The 20,794-nt window shown below is 42.6% G+C and overlaps 1 protein-coding gene and 1 non-coding gene across 2 annotated transcripts in view; one reads left to right on the top strand and one right to left on the bottom strand.

Annotated features, from left to right (window-relative positions):
* Positions 1 to 16,929, bottom strand: part of KANK1 (KN motif and ankyrin repeat domains 1) — a 213,963-nt gene extending 197,034 nt beyond the window's left edge. Inside the window, exon 1 of the mRNA XM_070480399.1 lies at positions 16,836 to 16,929. The gene's annotated coding sequence lies outside the window, so the exon portion shown is untranslated. The remainder of the gene's footprint in view (positions 1 to 16,835) is intronic.
* Positions 16,930 to 19,957: 3,028 nt separating this feature from the next.
* Positions 19,958 to 20,061, top strand: LOC139039559 (U6 spliceosomal RNA). The gene has a single exon (XR_011492900.1). It is a non-coding gene; the product is annotated as a U6 spliceosomal RNA (small nuclear RNA).
* Positions 20,062 to 20,794: the final 733 nt, after the last annotated feature.

The raw sequence follows: 20,794 nt of genomic DNA, 5'->3' as shown, positions 1-20,794 counted from the left end.
AATCCAGGTAAGAGAATGATGGCAGTGGAAAGCGGGGGAGAGGTGACAGGTTCTGGATACATTTCTAAGGTAGAGTTAACAGGAATTGCTAATGGATTCAAGGTGGAGAGGAAAGAACGGACAGCTAAGACAGCCACAGTTTGGGGGTATTTACCATCTATCAAGGAAGACTGTGGTAAGAATGAGTTTGGGGGGAAACCGGGAATTCCATTTCAGCCCTGCCAAGCTTGAGGTGGCTATCAGACATCCAGGTGGGAACACCAGTAGGTAGTTGGACATATAAGTGTGACGTTGGGAAAAGAAGTCACAGCTGGAGAAACAAATGTGAGAATAATCAGAATATGGATGGTACCTAAAACTTTGAGATTGGATGAGATCACCAAGGGAACAGATGTCTAGAAAAAGAACCAAGGACTGAGCCCTAATCATCTGTGCAGCCTCCCCCGCCCCCTCCAAACACACACCTTTCCAAAATCATAGCTATGAAGAACTGGCAAAGATAACTGAAAAGGAGTGGCAAGTAAGCCAGGAGGAGCACTAGCAAATATAGAAAAAGTTTAACATGAGCACACTTTATAATATCCATCAACGACAGCAAAGTCATACCATCAAGTCAGAGTTCAAGGAAAGCACTTTCAAGGTGAAGCTACCGCACTGCAGTCCAAGGTTTTGGCCAATTCTGCATGATTACTATAATCCGTGAGCACCAATGGAGAGTAATGAAGGACAAGCCAGGACAGGCCAAAGGCAGGAGGTCAGGAGAACACAGGCAGTCAGGCACTGTGAGCCCAAGCAGAATATCAGAGTTTGGAGAGTAAGCTGGATGAGAAGCCAGAGTAGCTTGTTGGGAAACACCAACTTCAACCCCCCAAATTAGCCTGCAGTCCTTTCCTGACCTGTCCCTTCAAAAGTGTCTATTACACTGTTTTCATTCTGCCAGTTCAATCCAACTCTTGGTCCTTCTGCCAGTTCAATCCAACTCTTGGTCCTGGGCCTGGAAAGCAGATCCCATGGCACATCAGGAGCCCCTTCCTCATCAAAAGGCCAGAAAGAGTTTTGCCCTGAGTGCAAGGGACAGACACCCCAGTAATCCCCTAAGCACACACATCTGCTTGTCAGAACACTAAAGGAGACAGAGAGCAGAGAAAGGAGTGTTCCCACCCTACCCCACCTCCTCTTCTTTCCTCTCTCTCTCTGCGTCCTTCATATAAGTAGGCCCTCTTAAAACATTTAATTGTACCAAGTAAGCATAATATATGTGTTATAAACAACCTTCTTCCCAAAAGGGCGTCAGGCAACCTTCAAAACTAGACTAACTTACCTTAATTTTAAAAACAGAAAAAAAAAAAATGAGAACAAGGGAAAATATAGTGGAGCAGTAAATGAGGCCTCCACCAGTTAGCAAAAATAACTATCATGAAGTTCTACATGGCAGTTTAACAGTGCGATATAAACTTGACAAAAGCAATAAGGAAACTGCATCTCTTACAAGAGTCACAGTGTTGTCAATCAAATATTCTTCCAAGAAAAGTCCCAGCACCACCCAATAGGGAGGCCTAGGACAGCTTTTCCAATTGTTCTTCAGCAAAAGGCTGCTGAGAGACACAAAAGAGCTCACAATGTGTGGCAGGTTCCTGTAGGGTTTCTTAAACTCTTCACTCTCTCTCGATACAAGCTAAGGACATCACATATATGATTCATTAAAAGACATTACAAGTTAAAGAAAGTGCAGCATTCCAAGAACCCAGTGCTCTGATGGAACTAGTGTGTAAGATCCTTTAGAATTTCATCAATGAGCCCTATTTTTCTGTTTTCATGAGCAGCTGGAGCAAGCAAATGCTTAGGAAGAACCCCAGAGTGCAACAGTCAATGTCGCCAATGGAGGGTCCACTTACATAAAAGTCAGCCAAGGAGAAGAAACCTCAGCATTCTCATAAAAATTACAGAAACATCCAAGAGTCTTGCTCATCAGACCGCCCCCAACTGCATGCAAAGGCTGTGGGGGTAAACACGGAGGACATGCAAAGGCTGTGAGGGTAAACACGTAGGAACGACCAAGCTTCCCCCACCCCGAGAGAGTTCTGAATTTCTCCACCATGCAGATGGTGAATAAACAACCAAGGCCCTGAAGTTCTACATCTTGCAGTAAATATGATTACAATTTGCCATCTTTCTTTAAAGGATTCTGATTTTGTATTTTTTAAATAAGACAGAAATTTCACTTGTCAGAGAATATTTACTAAGCCCCAATAAATTTTAGTTTTGCCAAAAGGCCCCTTCTCTACTCTCCTTTTGACAGAACCATCTGCCTTTAATTGACTATCAAGACCATATCAATACAGATAAACAAAAAACAATGACCGATAAGACAGCAGTAGTACATGGAAAATTAAGAAATAAAAGTCCAGAGAGTAAGAGTCACTTCTAGATTAAAATATAGATCGAGACCCTTGAAAAACCATGAGTGGAAAGTTACCAAACTGTGGGTACAGCTCTGCAGTTCATAAAAGATTCATCAGTTCCAAGCAAAAACTAGACCTGTTTCCCATATCTAGGCAGATTTCTGAAGCATAACCTTTTCAAAAATACAGATTTAATCAATTCTCAAAGCTGTTTCTAAATCAGCATCCTGGCCATTAAACTTCTTTGAATTAAACATAGTTTTCACTATGGTAGATTATGTTGTTGTTTCAATTATTTGCTGTCCTCCCCATAAGAGGATTACACCTCCTATGCCATGTGACTTACAGAGGCTCCAGATGGAAGAATTAATTACACGTCCTACCCTATTGTTAGCAGGCTTAGCCATGTGACTTGCTTCAACAAACTGGATGTGAGGGGAAGCAGCATATAAGCAGAAGCAGTAACAGTCATGAATGGACTGGCCACTTCCTTTCTTGCCCCCATGAAGGGGGCAGACTGTGTCCCAGACTGTGTGGTGGCTCCACAGGCCTGGATCTAGAGCAAAGACCACCCTTGGAGCAGAGCCAGAGCTGTCATGTAATGTGACCAAGAAATTAAAATATGTTGTTTTAAGCCATTAAGCATCATCTAGTCTAAGCTTAGACATGAAACCAATGCTTCCTTTAAAAAAATGTTTTAAGGCTCAGTGAAATAATTAATACTCATAGCACCCTAATAAAGTTGGATGAACAAGTAGGTTTTACTGCCAGTGAATTTTCATGCTAACCATCTGCATAAGAATACAATAAACTGAAAATAACTTTCTGGCTTTTTTAAATTAAAGTTTTTACCTTATAAATATGTGCTTTAGGGGGAAGGGGAAAACTTAAGTTACTTGTTTGACTGACCTTTAGAAGATCTTGTTGAAAACAACAGTAGGTTCAAAGAAGATAAGGTTCAAACAGCTCACCCTTCCACAGGTATGTAATTAATCTCTAACTGATGTGGGGATAAAACAAGAATCAAGGTTATAAACTTAACTGGCCTATCAGTCTCCTTGAAAAACAAGGAAATTTTATGGTATGTAGAAACCATTCTTTTCAAAGTCTAGGTCAGGTTCATTTTCAATTTTTAGTATTAGTCCCTACCTGGAAATCTTAACTCATCAAATATAAGATTTGACGATGCAAATAATTTTTCAAATGATCAATTAGGATAGAACTTAATGAAAATTACTAGACGTCTCAATTTTTTTTCTAAAAGCCAAAGAAAAACAATGCCCAAAGTTAATACTCCTCTCATAGTTATTCTGATAAAAATATATATGAATTCACCTAAAAAGTTAATTTCTGAAGGAAAAATATTCAACACCACCTCTTACAAATTTGTGGTGAGGTACTGGCAAGCTAGAAGTCCAGAGAAGCTCAGAACACGTACTAAGACTAAGCTGACAAGGTGTCATATTCAGAGGTGATAGCAAGAGTCTGTTTAACTGGGAGGAAACAAGTTGGGGGGGTGGGGGAGGCACACTAAGAAGGTGCCTAGTGAAAATTGAAGGGTAATTCTAAAAAACCCTATTCAGGAACAAACCATTTTCTTCCCACATACATTTCCCCTTTTTGAAAAATCCACCCAGCCTCAGCCTTGGCTGCTCTGTGTTTTGTGTGATCCCAGACTCTCTGACCACAAATGACGGGACCACACGATGGTTCCCACTCTCAGAAGGGAAAAGGAGGCAAAGGCAAAGCTGATCCGCCAGGAATGAGAGAGGGCTGAGAGACCCATACGGTCCAAAAACTTAGGCTTGAAATGGGATGTCATGATGAGCAAGGACTGTAGTGCCATTCTCTACCCAAACATGAGTTGAAACAGAGAAAGATGATCTACAGAGAAAAGCCAAAGAATGGTAAAAATGCCAGAGACAAGTTATCATGAGTGTTCAAAAGAAATCATAACTTCCAGCCCTAACTTCCCAGTTTCCAGGAAGACCGCCTGGCTATCATGCACTTGCATTTCCACTGGATTCCTTCCAACAAATTCCTTATTGGGTTGGTAGCTATTTGTTTGTTTTGGTCAAACTTCTTATTGCTGATGCTGGTTTGTTGAAGCCAGCTTAAATGAGTTTCTCTTTTATGCAGCCAATGGGAAATAGATGGGGAAACAGTGGAAACAGTGGCTGACTTTATTTTCGGGGGCTCCAAAATCACTGCAGATGGTGATTGCAGCCATGAAATTAAAAGACACTTACTCCTTGGAAGGAAAGTTATGACCAACCTAGATAGCGTATTAAAAAGCAGAGACAATACTTTGCCAACAAAGGTCCGTCTAATCAAGGCTATGGTTTTTCCAGTGGTCATGTATGGATGTGAGAGTTGAACTGTGAAGAAAGCTGAGTGCCGAACAATTGATGCTTTTGAACTGTGGTGTTGGAGAAGACTCTTGAGAGTCCCTTGGACTGCAAGGAGATCCAACCAGTCCATCTTAAAGGAGATCAGTCCTGGGTGTTCATCGGAAGGACTGATGCTGAAGCTGAAACTCCAATACTTTGGTCATCTCATGTGAAGAGTTGACTCGCTGGAAAAGACCCTGATGCTGGGAGGAACTGAGGGCAGGAAGAGAAGGGGACGACAGAGGATGAGATGGCTGGATGGCACCACCAACTCGATGGACATGAGTTTGGGTAAACTCTGGGAGTTGGGGATGGACAGGGAGGCCTGGCGTGCTGCGATTCATGGGTTTGCAAAGAGTCGGACACGACTGAGCGACTGAACTGAACTGAAGCCTTATCACTTTGTTTTAATTTTTGATTTATTTGAGATGCTTGATCTTAATAAACTTTTTAAAGAATAACACATACAGTAAATCTTAAATATTTATCATGATGAATTTTTTCATGAGCGAATATATCCAAATCACCATCATCCCCTAAGTTCCTTACCAGCCAGTACACCCTTGTGCCAACTTCTGTCACCATGTCACTTCTTGCCTCTCTTTTGATGTTCATATAAATGAAATCATACAATATGTATACTAATTTCTGAATTCCTTTACTCAATATCTATGAGATTCATCAAGTTTTCTGTAGCAGTAATTTGGTTTTTTACTGCTGTATAGTATTTCAATGCATAATCATACCACAAATATTTATTCAATATCTGGCTTGCTTCTATTATGTTTCTATCATTCCATAATAAACATTCTTGTAAATCCTTCTGGTACACATAAGTACTCATTCCTGTTAGGTATACATATCTGGGAGTATAATTACTGAGTAAAAAGATACAAGTTTGTTCAGTTTTACAGATAAGTACAAACAGCTTCCCAAAGTAGTTAAACAAATTTACATACCTATCAGCAGTGTATGAGAGTTTGAGCTTTTCTATATCTTCATTTGGTTGTTAGGATTTTTTTTTTTAAGCCACTTGGGTAGGTTTGTATTGTTATTTTATAATAGTTTTAATGTGCATTTTCCTGATGACTGATGATACCAAATGCTGTTCTGCTCATTTTTAAAATTATATTTTCAGTTTTCTTATTAATGTGTAGCTGTTCTTTACATATTCTGGACAAGTTTCTTGTTGGATATATGTTATGACTAATATCTTCTACTTTGTGACTTGTCTTTTTACTCTCAATTTGTAATGTGGAATGAAAGTTATTAATTGTAATGAACATGAGAACAGACAAAACAGTACACGTTGCTGTGAGAAATAGATCAAATCCTCTGGGTCCATTAAGACACTGATTTAAGGAAAGTTAACCAGTTAACTGTGGGGGTGGGGGGGCCTGGTATCCAGCCTTTGCACAGGCCCTAGTGTGCCCACAGTTTATTAAGTATATTTATGCATCATACCCTGGAAATATTTTTATGAATGGTGAATGGCTTTCACCACCAGCCCTTAAAAGTCTAGCAGCATGTTTCCAGCACCACTCAGCATAATGGTCCAGACTACTTCCCAGAAGAGATGTTCAGAGGACAGACTTAGTGTACCAAGAACATATCGTGTCTCTCCCCATCCCAGTGCCCCCAGAGAAAAATATCCTAACCTCAACAATTTCCCAGCAATTACCAGGAATTCTATTATCCTAAACAGCCTGTGAAAGCTTCCTTGGCCTGGGACAGCAAATGGAGCAACAGTTTTCTCCAATGATCATATTTCAAGAGAGCTTGGGTAGAGCTCACACATCTATTACCTCATTGATCCTCTTAGCTCCTCTGTGCAGGACCTCTCATTATCTCCATGTTCTAAGCAGAGAGAGATCATTTTGCTCAGCCAAAATTGTGGAAGAATTTGCAAGAAAAGGGAGAAGGGTGGTGGCACTTAATGGCGTTGGGGTTTCCTACTGGACCCAGAGCCCTGAGTCCTCCTCTCCTTTTTTTTTCTTTTTTTTTTTTTGGTCACTGGGTACTGACACTTTCTCTAACTGCTGCGAGGGTCGGGGGTAGCGGGGTGGGGAGGGCCTACTTGTTGATCTGGTATGCAGCTTCTCATTGTGGTGGCTTCTCTTGTTGGGGAGCAGAGACTCGAAGGTGCACGAGCTTCAGTAGCTGCAGCGCACACACTCATAAGTTGCGGCACACACACTTAGCTGCTCCACAGTGTGAGACCTCTCCCCGGACCAGAGGTCAAACCTGTGTCCCCTGCATTGGCAGGCAGATTCTCATCCACTGCACCACCAGGGAAGTCCATTCCTCTGCCTTGTTACTAGCTCCCAAGGTTCTTCTCTGATCTACTGTGTGCCAGCTGGGATCACAATCCTTTCTCTGTTTCTCTGGTCATAAACAAACAAAATAGCTCTTTTGAGATTTTTTTTTTTGTCCCAGGGAGATTTTTAGTCAGGAAATACTATATCCTAAATGTTCCTTCTTTTATCTTCCCTCTCTTCTCTGTCTTCCTTCTCCCTCCTCCAATCAAGACACACTTAAACACCTAGGCATGATTCTATTACTCTTCCTTTTCAGACACAGAGGCAAAAACAAACAAACAAAAAAAAACCATGCCTGGCAGGAAGCAGCAGACTTGAGGCTCTAGAGTCCAGCTCCTAACCACTGCCCTATATTGAATCAGGTCCCATCAATGTGACCTATCCAGAAATAAAGGTTAGGAGAGGGGAAAGGAAAGGCTGCCCTGGGTCACTGAGGGTCACGTAGGAAAAAGGAGATGCTCAGAATGAGACAGTTTCTATGGATTCGGTACCTCCAATCCTGCCTGGGATCCAGGCTAAAATACAGATATTGACATGTGAAGAACAGCCTAAAGTCAGGACTCAAATCAGGTCAAATAACTGGCAAGCACAGTTATTTGGCTAACTTGGATGAGAGGCCAGAGGCAGGTTCACAACACACCTTTTCTTTGAAAGTTCCCAGGAAAAGGATTCATAAACTATATGAACTTCAAGCCCTTAAGCAATATTTCCTTTTTTTGCTAGCATAGGTGAAAGGGCAGGAAAGTGACAGCTTTTTTTTCCCCCTGTACTAAAGCTATTTTATTGAATCTTTCTGGGCTCACTAAGAGTCCTCAGGTCTTCTTACCCATTCTTGACTTCAGAAGGTGAACCCTTGGCAGACTCTGCCCAAAAACAGGCAGAATTGAGCCCAGACACAGTAGCTGTTTATTTCTGAGTGAGAGAGAGTTTGGTTCTCTAGAAGGTGTGAAAAAAAAAAAAAACAAAAAAAAACCTGTATGAGCACAAGAGATTTCACCAAAGGAAAACAAAGTCCTTCCAATTAGCTTTTCCTGGTTTCCAAACAGTAGCCTTTTGTTTCCTGAGGTTGGCTAAAAGAAACCTAAAAAAACAAACAAAAGAAACAGTTCTCTTTCTATATTAGCCTAAAAATAGATAAAAACTCTCCAAAAAAGTCCATGAAATGTGGGGAAGATAACTTATAGTAAGTACCCTCATGTCTCTAAGTTCATACACACAAAAGGTGTATGTGAAAGAGGGGCACTGGAGAATCAACACCTGACTCACACACACCTGGCAGGTGGGGTCAAATCTTGTTAGGGCAAATCTCTTTATAACCAAACTGTTTAAATTTCAACAGATGGAAGCATGAAATTCCTGATCATCTACAGGATAGGTTACTATTCAGTGGGCACCTCAAACCACTATAAAAATTAATGAACTGGTACCCTTGTGCAGATCTGGCAGCCCTAGTATGTCACTGATGAAAGTACACACATTCATTCAACATATACTTTTGAATGCCTACAAAGCATAACTTGGCTATTCCACAAAAAGCCACTTTTGTTCCTCAAGGCAGTGTCTCCATACTGTTTGCCACCCACATGGTTGTCATTCCCAATGTGATGAACAATTCTCAGACCCCAGTCTGCAGCCACAACCGCTCCCCTTTCCACTCCCCCCAGTAAAAACAGAACAGAACACAAGTAAGTTCACATGACTTCATTCGAGGACTAACCTTGAATTCTCTCAACATTAAAAAAAAACCAAACAACATACACAAACTTTCAAAGCAGTGAACTATTTGAGTTGCTTCTCCCAATTGTTAGTGAAACCTTGCCAAGGCTGACAAACTTTGAGTGAATTAACCCCAATCTTTTCTCTCCCAGTCTCCTCTCCTTGATAGGGATTGAGCAAACTCTCCTCCCACTCCTGAATCATAACTTAGAAAGGAGATCAAAGGATGATGTTTCTGGAGGCAGAGAAATCTTATTCTGCCCTCAAGGTCAGAAGCCAGCATTCTCCAAATACCCTTCAGGTTATTCCGCACAAGATTCAACCCCGCCAGAAAGAAACCAAACAGTACCCACAAATACCTTAAAAGTATTTAAGACCAACAGTGTCTATCCCTTGGTCAGTATTACCCCTAGTAATATTTAAGGGAAGACAGAACATTGAATAAGTTCAGAACTAGGCTGCATTCTTAAAGAGGAATATAATCCTTAAAAAGAAACAACTGGGAAGATAAAATAGATGCCCTAAAGAGAAGAAGGATGAAATTTCAAAAGGCCAACAGAAAATAAATCAAAACAAACTCAAGCACACCAAGTCATATGTTAAGTTTCATTGAAACTATTTACTTCATTTTTTAAGAAAAGGCAAAAACTTTCAGCATGGACACTGAGGCTTTAGAGTATCCAATTTATCCTTGTGTTGACAACTGCTGTTTTTCCTTTAAAAAAAATATGCACCAAGAACTCAAATATTCTTTTATATTTTCAGGTAGAAATCTAATTCCTGGCCAACTATAGAGCATGACTCAGGCAAATCCCCTATTAAAATGTCACAGTGAATGGCAAAAATCAATAGATTGATTTTGCAAACTAGAAAAGTTGAAAGATTAAGACAAAATGAGCAAATTTTCAGTCTTTCTATATACTGCATACTTTTATTCTCAGAACCAGTAGAGTTTATTCACAAACTTTCATTTTTTAAACTTTTTTTATAGTAAATCTCTTCAGATGTATCTCCCGCCAGTTAAAAGAAAAAACTCACAAGAAATGAATTATACAGCAAGGAGAAACAGAAAAGCTAGACTGGTTTAAAAAACTGATAAAAGTCTCAATTAATTCTTTAGCTGGCCTGACTTTTCTATCTCACTGTGCTGTAAAACAAAAAGAATAATGAGCCATCTTTGAGGTGCTCATCTTCATAAGTCATCTGGGAAATTCAATAACACTTATTTACCTGAATAGCTAAAAGAGGACAACAGACAATAAGAAGCATTGGCAAGAATGCAGAGCAACTAGGACTCACATAAACTGTTGGAAATATAATTAATAAAACCACTCTGGCAGTATCTACTACAACTAAACTGAGTGGCTCAGCAATTCCACTCCTAGATACTTATCCTATCAGAAATGTATACATAAGTTCATGAGAAAACTTGCACAAAGTTGTTCATAATAACAATGTTCATATTGGTCCAAAATAGAAACAACTCAATGTATATCTCCAGTAGGATGGATAAACAGTAGTATATTCACACAATGGAACAAAATAAGAAATGAAAATAAATAACCCATAGCCATATGAAACAACATGGATCAATCCTACAAATATGACACGGAGAGAAGCCAGACACAGTCAAGTAGATGCTCTTTGACTCTATATGTATAAAAAAAAAAATCTCACAAAAGTAATCAATGATATTAGAAGGATACCCTTTGGGCTAGAGTAGTGAATCGAAGTGAGTGTAATACAAAGATGATCAGCTTGGGTCTATGGCTCTATGGGAAGGCAGGCAAGGGAGTATCTGATAGAAAAGTGAGTCAAAACATCACATAATATGGACAACTCCAGCCCCTAAACAAATCTGCTCTTAAACCAGCATTTTTTACAGTAAAGAACAATTCTATTAAGAGGAATACAAAAAAAGAGAGGGATTGGAGAGAGAGAAAGGCACAGGGAGAGGAGGAAGGATAAATAAATTCAGGCTGAATGAATAAATTCAGGCTGAATAAATTTGATTTCTATCTATGCTCTAATTATTTTTTCATATTTTCCCTAAGATCAAAGGGTAAACAAATCAGAATTACCAATAGAAATCTGAACAAACATAACCAAAAATGCAATGCAATCAACAAATTTAAGCTTTTGCCTCTAATCAAGCCAAAACTTATATAAAATATCAAAAGGAGTCTTAACTTCAATGCAATAAATGGAAACCAACAAGAATGGAAGTTCCTCTTGTATGCTTCTCAAGGGATTAGATAATTATAAAAATGCATTAGTATGTCTCCTGAGACTTTAAGCCCCATTGCTCAATTCCATTAACTAACTGAAGTGTGTTTTTTTGTTGTTTTTTTTTTCTGGCTGTGCTGCAAAGCTTGCAGGATCTTAGTTCAATCAGGGATTGAGCCCAGGCCCCAGCAATGAAAGTGCTGAGTCCTAACCACTGGACCACCAGGGAGTTCCCCAAATGAATTTTTTTAAAAAGGAAAAAAAAAAAACACCACCCTACAACAGTACTACAGGGTTCCTGACAGTGTCTGAAATATATAACTCTTTCCAATTAACTGATTGCTTCCGTAACAAAAGAAACATGAGGATACTTAATTTCTGACAGGCTTTTCTGGTGTATATACCTGTACACTAATAGCTAACTCAACAGTGTTATCTATTCCGAGATTCTTCATCAATGAGACTATCATTTGCTTCCAACATTCATACTTTAAATGCAAAGCTGAAGGAAGGAAAAGGCAAAGGAGTAGCTGAGTTTAGAAGTCAAAGAGAGAAAATTAAAACTGCTGTACTGTATCACCTGCTCTGCTTATGGGGAGTACATGCTCACAGGTAATTCACACACCTAGTAGCTGGTATGTTTTCACAAGAGCCTCATTGTCAGGCATCCTCCATTCAAGACAGTTCTGCTGTTCTCTTTCACTGCCCTTTCCAATACACACACACACACACACACTCCAACAAACATGAGCTTGCCACCTCTCCACAGCCTTACCAAGTGTGGAACGCTTTACTTAAAATTACACACATAACTGAAGAAAGAGAACTAAAATTAATAAGATAAAAATAATAGGGTACCTAATAAATAATGGGAAGCAAAGGGGGAAGGAAGAAAAGAGAGGCGGGAGATAATAAAAATTCCACTCCTTCCTTAGCAGGGAGTTAATAGCTATAGTTAAATTTGTGAACTCAAGTGTAGACTGTGGCAGCCTAAAAAGCAAGCTACACATTCTTTGACACTCTTCCCATCAAGTGGCTGGTCTAGATCCCCTCCTCTTCAGTCTGAGCAGGCTTTGTGACTGACCCAATCAACAGAGTTTGGTGAAAAGGAAGTTATGTAACTTCTGAGATTCGGTCATAAAAGGTCAAGAAGATTCCAACTGGTTCACTTGAGGCACTCATAGCTCAAGTTAACTGTATGTGTCCACTTGGAGGGTGTTTTGGGATGAGATTAACATTTCAGTCGGTGAATTCTGGGTAAAGCAGACTGTTCTCCATAATATGAGTGGGCCTCGCCCAATCAGTTGAAGGCCTGAATAGGACCAAAAAGAGTGGCCTCCCTGAGCAAGCAGGAATTCTCCAGCAGACTGCCTCCAGTCTTCATCTGCAACATTAGCTATCCTGGATGTCCAGGCTGTTGCCTCACACCGCAGATTTTGGAAATCACCAACCTCCATAATCTTCAGCCAATTCCTTATAATAAATCTTTCTATAAATACATGCACATCCTATTAGTCTGCTTCTCTTCAGACCCTGATTAATATCTGGGGAAAGCTGGTGGCCATGTAAGTAGAGAGACTACCTGGGGCCACCATGCTGAAGTTGCCACGTGTAGGTATTCCAGTCAACAATCAGTGCTGCGCCCAGTCTTCCAGCCATCCATCCCAAGGCCCATGGCATGGAAGTAAAGCCTTCCTGGACCATCCAGCCCAGCCAATTCACCAGCTGCATGCTACAGAGAGACCTCAGTCAATGCCTCAGGAGGAGGAGAAGCCAGGCCCTACCTGCATCCTTGACCCACGGAACACACATTACCATGAAACAACTGTCTAAGCCACTAAATTTTAAGTTCAATGATAACCACCAAAAGAACTAAAAACAGAAATAGTTTACGGTTATCGCGCTAGAGAAGAGACTGTGGCTGAGCTGGGATCAGAAAGGAGTAAAGGGTTTTACGTTTTCACTTTAAACACTGTTTTGTTATCTGCATTATTCTTACTATGTACAGATATTACTAAAGAAATTTAAACAATTTTAAATTAAAGAAACAACAGCAGCAAACATGTTCAGCACTTACTGTGTACCAAATTTCAATGTGCTCTCTGCGCTGTTTTAACTAACTTAATCCTCAAAATAACCCCCTGAGGGGAGTGCTTTTATTATCTCTTTTTAATAGATGGGAAATTGAGACACAGAGAGATTCAGTAACTGTATGAAAGGTCACACAGCAAGCAGCAGCAGCTAGACTCAAACTAGCCAGTCTGGATTCAGAGCTATAACATTTCCACAAAGATTACTATGCTGGTTCAGCAGTCACAATGTCATTAAATGAAGGGCACAATCTCAAATTGCCATTCACCTGGGTCTCCAAGCATGTGACTAACAATGCTATCATGTGTCAAGCACTGCTGGACTTCCTTGCTTCTTCAAAGGCTATGAGCTAAACTGAAATGCCTTTTACTCTAGTCCCCACCTGTACACATTCTTCAAGGTTCAATCTGCCTAAACATCACCCAAATCTCTCTCTTCAGTGTTAATTTCCCCTACTTTTCCAGTGAGCCATTTTATCAGGTATTTCTATCCTTCTGCCTCCAGTTCAATTTTCTCTCTTTACAACTCCCCATCTGCTATGAACCAAATGAGGGTCTTCAACTCTGAATTCTCCCACCAGGGCCTTGCATAAAATAAAAATGTAATTATCACTTATTAAAGCTCACTGACGTTTGTTTATTCTAAATGAAAGTTAGTGGAGCAGCCTTCACCTTAGAGAAATTTTCACTGAATTTTATTTGAGAGCAAAAAGGAAGAGAGGGGTTAAGCACAATTCTAATCAGTATATACTACTCCTCAGTATATGCCCTAAACACAAATTTGTAATGTATATCAAATCATACAGTAGAATGTTCAAGTCACACTGTTCCCCATGGACAAAATTTGGAAACTATTCAAATGCCCATCAACCCTAGAATGGATAAACTGTGGCATAGTCACAATGAAACACTGGAGAGTAATGATAATGACTGAACTATAGCCACATGCGACAACATGGCAATGTATCACAAACATAATTTTGAGTGAAAGAAGTCAGATACCGAAAACAAAACAGGAAAACCACAAAAACATACTATATGATCACATGTATATAGATCACCAGGACAGGCAAAACTAACCTATGGTTGAGACAGTAGTTACCTCTGGGAAGAGAGTATGACTGGGGGAAAAAAGGCATGGCATTGCTCTGTACCTTTATCTCAGTGCTGGTTATAAGTTTATGTTCACTTTGTGAACATTCATCAAATTATACACCTAAGATGTATATGTGTCTTATAGCTCAACTTTAAGAATTACTTTACAAGATGCATAAGCCAAGCCACCATGTAGCAGGCATAAAACACCCTGTAACATTTGAAACCAACTTGGCTTCATTCGATTTGAGGGCAGAAGAGAAGTGTGGTGGTTGTTGCATAATTTGCATAGCTTCAACTCTGCTCACTGAAATGTGATTTTTAGAACATGCACAAATAGTCCAACAAATGCCTAAGTGAAACATTTGAAATTTCTCACTGAGATCCCCTCTGCTGCTTCTGAATGTGCTCACTCTTCTCCATTTTAACACACTTCAGCTCCCACAAGCACTCCCTTTCAGGCTTTCTCCAATCCTTTCCTCAATTTCTTGAATTACCTCCAACTAGACCCGTTCCCACCCTCTTCCTCAGACCAGGGGCAAATGCATGAGCACCGTAGCTCAGGGACAACAGGAGAGCAGATGCTCTCTCACTGGCTTCCCTGATGGTTCAGCAGGTAAAGAATCTGCCTGCAACGCAGCAGACATAGGCGATGTGGATTCTCAGCACTCACCCAAGCAGGCACCTTACTCACCAAATCAATCCAAGTCTGAATGTAACCATCCTAATGGCTATTTGCCTGTGGTTTCTTTCTTTGGGGACAGTGGATACTTTAAAATCTAGAGTACTTTTTTTCCCTCTAACACCTCCTCCTAAAACAAAGATACACATACATAAAATAGAACTTAACATTTGCTGAGGTAGAACCTCAACTAGACTGATTTGTGGACCTGGCAAATCTAAAGTGCAGAAAGTGTCCCAAAGCATGAGTGTGCCCTTCCCACAGGGATAAAATGCAGTCCTAATTTGTGTGTTTTTAAAAGAGGCAGTTATTCCTCTACTGGAAGCCTCTCCTCCAGATACTGTAATCTCCAGAGGATAATGTCCAGAGGATAATGTCCAGAGGACAACCGATTCTTAATTTTTCTTCCACTGCTTCAGCAGCTACACCTTTCCCCAAATCTACTAACTGAAAAAGGGCTGAAGTTAATAATCTGTCAGTTTTCTCATTCAATTTCCATCTTGAGAAAGCTTCACCTTAGAATGAGGGAGTGGGAGGCTGGGGGAAGGGGAGTGGGGAATAACTGATTAATGGGTAAGGCGTTACTTTGGGAGGTGATGAAAATGTTCTGGAATTAGATAGTAGGGATGCCTGCACAACTTTGTGAATACATTTATGGCACATTTGTCATGTGTCAACTTTTAAAATAAATAAAATGTGCGAAAGCCTAAGTTTTCTGTAGAGAAAGTTGGATGAAGCGAGCAAATAGCAGATGGACAGCTAAGTACCACCTAAAAACGAAGCTGAATAAATTCACGGAATTAAAAATGAGGAAACTGGCCCTGACTTTCCATTCAGCTCAGAGATGGATGGGATGAAGCTGGGGCAAGAAAGTGCACAATTACAGAACTGGGTAGTTAACTTTCCTTGTTGGTCTCCAAGCGTCTGTCTTGATATAATACTTCAATTAATTCGAAGAGACGAACCTCAGCAGAGACCATCTGCAGACAGCGAGCGCTGGGGGACGCCACAGATTGTTTTTAAGGCTCACTCGACAAAGCCCTCTCCAAGCCACCCCGGTGCAGCACAGTTCTTGCTGACTTGCAGGACCCGCCGCGAAGAGTTGCCTCTGAGAGTTCCACACGGACCGGGTGAAGAAAGGGCAAGGGGAGAACGCTGCTGTGGCCATGGGAAGTGGGAGGAGGGGGAGTTGAGGGTCCAAGTCTGCTTAAGGGCGCTCGCAGCCTCCCTCGACGACCACCAGAAACCCCCGGAGACTCCGGAAGCCCACGCTGTCCCGGCGGGGTTCGACTGGCCGCAGGCCCAGGGCGCCCACACCCCTCCCCCACCTCCCGGCCCCGGCAACCTCGGCCGGAGCCTTCTCCGAGTCGGTTGAGGGCGACCGAGGCCACCTGCCGCTCCGCCGCTGAGGAAGAAAGTGGTCGACTGCCACTCCCTCCAGGGGAGCTGAGCCGAAAACTTCTCGGGGAGACGCCTCGGAAAGCTCTCTCATTTGATCCCGGACTAATAAAAGGGCCCCAGGGCCACAGGGCCGTGAGTGCCGACCCGGGACGCGTCCGCACCCTCCCGCCTCCTGGCCCGGCTCGGACTTTCCCGCTGACCCCGAGCCGGGCGCGCCGCGCTCCCCTTCCAAAACCCCCGAGCCCCTCCGCCAGTGCGCCGAACCCCGCGTGTCGCGGGGTCGCAGGAACCTCTCAGACCCAGTCCCTAGGCCCGTCCTGAGGCCGCCGGGGTAACCCGACAAGAGAGAGCCTGCGAGGGGCTGCCCTCCGCCACCGCCACGCCGCCGTGCGCCCCGGCGCGCCCCAAGCTGGCCTGACTGGGCGTGGAGACCAACCCGGAGCAGGGTCGGAGCCCCACGCCCCCGGCCAACCCGCCCGGGAAGGCGGCGCAACGCAGCCCTCAGCTCCACTCACCTCCAGCAGCTCCTCTCAACCTGCGGCGCGCGCCGGCCGCTCGCCGCCTCGCCCGCGGCTCAGGGACCTCGGAGAAGGGGGCGGGGCGCAGGGGGCGGAGCCGGCCCCGGGCTAGCGAGCGCCAGAATTAAACCCCGAAAGTACCGGATCAACTCGGGCCCCGCTGCAAAGGCAAGGAAGTCGGGGACGACCCGCAAGCCTCCGACTCCGGGCGGGAAACGGCTGCCGCTGCGTCCCGGAGCGGAACGGAGGGACAGCTCGGGCCTGCAAAACCCCAGGCGGCTCTCGGGACCTCAAGGAACCCTGGCTTTCGGCGGCGCTCTCTTTGTACCCGCGCGAGCCGGCCGGCGGGCAGACTCCAGTGCGCCTGCGCGCCGATCAGACTCCACCAGGCCCACGGGGCACCTTCGCGCACCTCCGCCGCCTCACCCCGGTCCGCTGGCTTCTGCACCGCGAGCAGCAGGCAGAGCCGCTCCTTCCGCCCCGGCACGCTCCTGCTGCAGCTGTGTGTTTACTTTCTTTCCCCGAGGGAGAGGGAAAAAAATCCATCCCTAGTGAGACGTGCGTCAGTTCGATTCTATCAGCTCTTACCCGGAGGGGTACCGGGAAGCGGGAGGCTGGCACTGGTAACACGCCGGCGTAGCGCCTTTTACTGGCCCCTCCCTCCCCACCAGCTAAAGAAATTGATCAGGGACTGTCGGCTTGTTTCCTGGCCCCTGGTGACAGCGGGACTCTGGAGCATGCAGGGATTGGTTTTCTGCAGGTGTCTGAGCTGGACGAGCCGTGTCCTCCGTGTGTTCGCGCCTGCTCAGCTGCAGGTCGGAGTCCTCTGTGAAAAGGACAGAATGCATGTGCAAAAGGGTGTAGGTGTTGTGGGGACTTCAAAGAAGACGCAGTGCATGGTTAGGCAGCTTAGAAACGAACTAGGAAGTCAGACACTCTCAATCCACAGCAACCTAAGCGGGTGCAAGGGAGGCTTTGACTTGGATCTTCTTTCAAATTGAAGATGGTTTGAATAAACAGGACGGGAGGACCGACAAATATTACCAAGAAACACTAATGTCAGCTCTCCAATCACTGATTTTTCTTAAGCTCGAGACGGGGCTGTTCACCCACTAAGGTCTCCAGCGCAGCACACCTCCCGGAGGGGCTTTAGGCAGTCACAATATTTTTGCAAGTTGGTTAAAACAAAGAGTCATTACGAGATGCTAGCCTCTGGGGAGAAGAGGCTGTGAAATCCCTATATGTTCACAGCAAAGCACACCGGCAGATTCCTGAAACCGATGGCCCTTGCCTGTGAAGGCAAGCGGAGGACAGCTCAAAGATACATGGCAGCCTGAAATCTCACTTAAAAAGCTCAGACCCTTTGCAAGCTCATCAGGTGACAGTAAACAAACTCTTTTCCTTCTCCTTGACCTCCGTTTCTTTATTTGTAGAATAGGCTATATGGAGTCAATAGATCTTCTTTAAAATTCCCCCTGCCCCAAATGTCTATGATTCTATGTAAACAATATTTTATTGTTTATTGTTTTATTGAGATGGTTGGATGGCATCACCAACTGGATGGACATGAGTTTGAGCAAGCTCCAGAAGTTGGTGATGGACAGGGAAGCCTGGCGTGCTGCAGTCCATGGGGTCACAAAGAGTCAGACACGACTGAGCCACTGAACTGAACTGAAACAATACTTATTCCCAAGCGGGGTCCTGCATACACAAAGGATGCCACCCATCCTTTTTTTCTCCTTGCTTACATTTACTCAGTAAACATTTATTTCATAGGTCCTATTGGCTCAGTGGTAAAGAACCCACCTGCCAATGCAGGAGACACAGGTTGATCCCTGGATGGGAAAGATCCCCGGGAGAAGGAAATGGCAAGCTACTCCAGTATTCTTGCCTGGGAAATCCCATGGACAGAGGAGCCTGGTGGGCTACAATCCACGTGGTCGCAAAGAGTCAGACAAACTGAGTGACTAAACAACAACAAATGAAGATAAATCTAATCAATCAAAACTATGGCATGTGCGCTAAGTCGCTTCAGTTGTATTTGACTCTTTGAGACCCCATGGACTGTAGCCCGCCAGGCTCCCTTGTCCATGGAATTCTCCAGGCAAGAATATTGGAGTGGGCTGTCATTTCCTCCTCAAGGGGCTCTTCCCACCCAGGGATTGAACCCACGTCTTTTATGTCTCCACACTGGCAGGTGGGTTCTTTACCACTAGCACCACCTAGGAAGTCCCCCAAAGTATGGCAGATTCTGAACTTTTAGCAGGCTTATATTTGAAGTTTTCTTTATTTTTAGTCATTTTTCTATTGAGATGCAATTCACATAGCATAAGATTTGCTCTTAAAGTGTATAATTTTGTGATTTTGAATATATTTAGTTATGCGACCATCATCACTATCTGATTCCAGAACATTTTCATCATTTTCAATAACAAACTCCATACTCATTAGCAGTCACTCCTCACCCACCCCCTTAGCCCCAAGCCACCACTAATCTACTTTCTGTTTCTATGAATTTGCCTATTCTGGACATTTCATATAAATAGAATCATGTAATATGTAGCCTTTGGGTTTGGCTTCTTAAACTTAACATTTGTAGGGTTCAACCAAGTTGCCACATGTATTAGTACTTCATTCCTTTTTTTCTTTTTACTTCATTTCTTTTTATAGTTGAATAATCTTCCACTGTATGGATAAGACCACATTATGTTTATCCATTCATACATTGATGGGCATTTTGGATTGTTTCCACTTCTTGGCTCTTAAGAATAATGCTGCTTAGACATTCGTGTACAATTTTTTGTGTAAACACATCTGTTCATTTCTCTTGTGTGCATGTCTAGGAGTAGAATTTCTTGGCTAAACTTTTTGAGGAACTAATACCCTTTTCCAAAGTGGCTGTACTATTTTACATTCCTATTATGAGGGTTCTAATTTCTCCAAATCCTTACTGACTGTTGTTATATATGTATGGTAGGTGGTAGTTCAAGATTTTAATGTGCATTTCCCTAATGACTAGTCATGTTTAGCATCTCTTCATATCCTTATCGGGGCCATTTGTATATCTTCTTTGGAGCAATATCTATTCAAATACTTTGCTCATTTTAAAATTGGATTATGTGTTCACTTCGGCAGCACATATACTAAAATTGGAATGATACAGAGATTAGCATGGCCCCTGCGCAAGGATGACACACAAATTCGTGAAGCATTCCATATTTTTGTGCACTGGAAAGACCCAGAGGGATCGGGTGGAGAAGGAGGTGGGAAGGGGGATCGGGATGGGGAATACATGTAAATCCATGGCTGATTCATGTCAATGTATGGCAAAAACCACTACAATATTGTAAAGTAATTAGCCTCCAACTAACAAAAATAAATGGAAAAAAAATAATATTGGGTTATGTGCCTTTTTACTGGTGGTCTTTATAAGAAGTCTTATATCTGATAAGTAACACTAGTCCTTTATCTGATATATATATTTGTTTTCTCCTATTATGTGGCTTGTCTTTTCACTTTCTTGATAGTGTCCTTTGAAGCACATATGTTTTTGACAGTCATATTTTTATAATACAAAATAATACTAACACATAACACTTAAGAGTTTTCTAGACTATAAAAGTGATTCATACCCATTATAAGAAAAAATTATAAAAATATAAAGAAGAATAAAGAAAAATAACAATTACTGATGACTGTGTCCTAGATTGGGCCTTCTCTGGTGGCTCAGTGGTAAAGAATCTGCCTGCCAACGTAAGAGACACGGGTTTGATCCCTGGGTCAGGAATATTCCCTGGAGAAGGAAATGGCAACCCACTCCAGTATTCTTGCCCGGGAAATCCTGTGAATAGAGGAGCCTGGTGGGCTACAGTCCACGGGGTCACAAAAGAGTCAGACACAACTTAGTGTCTAAACACTAATAACTATCCTAGATATAGCCACTGTTAAGATTATAG

Source organism: Odocoileus virginianus, chromosome 18 (assembly GCF_023699985.2).
Source record: "Odocoileus virginianus isolate 20LAN1187 ecotype Illinois chromosome 18, Ovbor_1.2, whole genome shotgun sequence".
Taxonomy (NCBI): domain Eukaryota; kingdom Metazoa; phylum Chordata; class Mammalia; order Artiodactyla; family Cervidae; genus Odocoileus; species Odocoileus virginianus.
The sequence above is the reverse complement of the archived record's forward strand: the minus strand, read 5'-3'. Positions and strand labels throughout refer to the sequence as shown.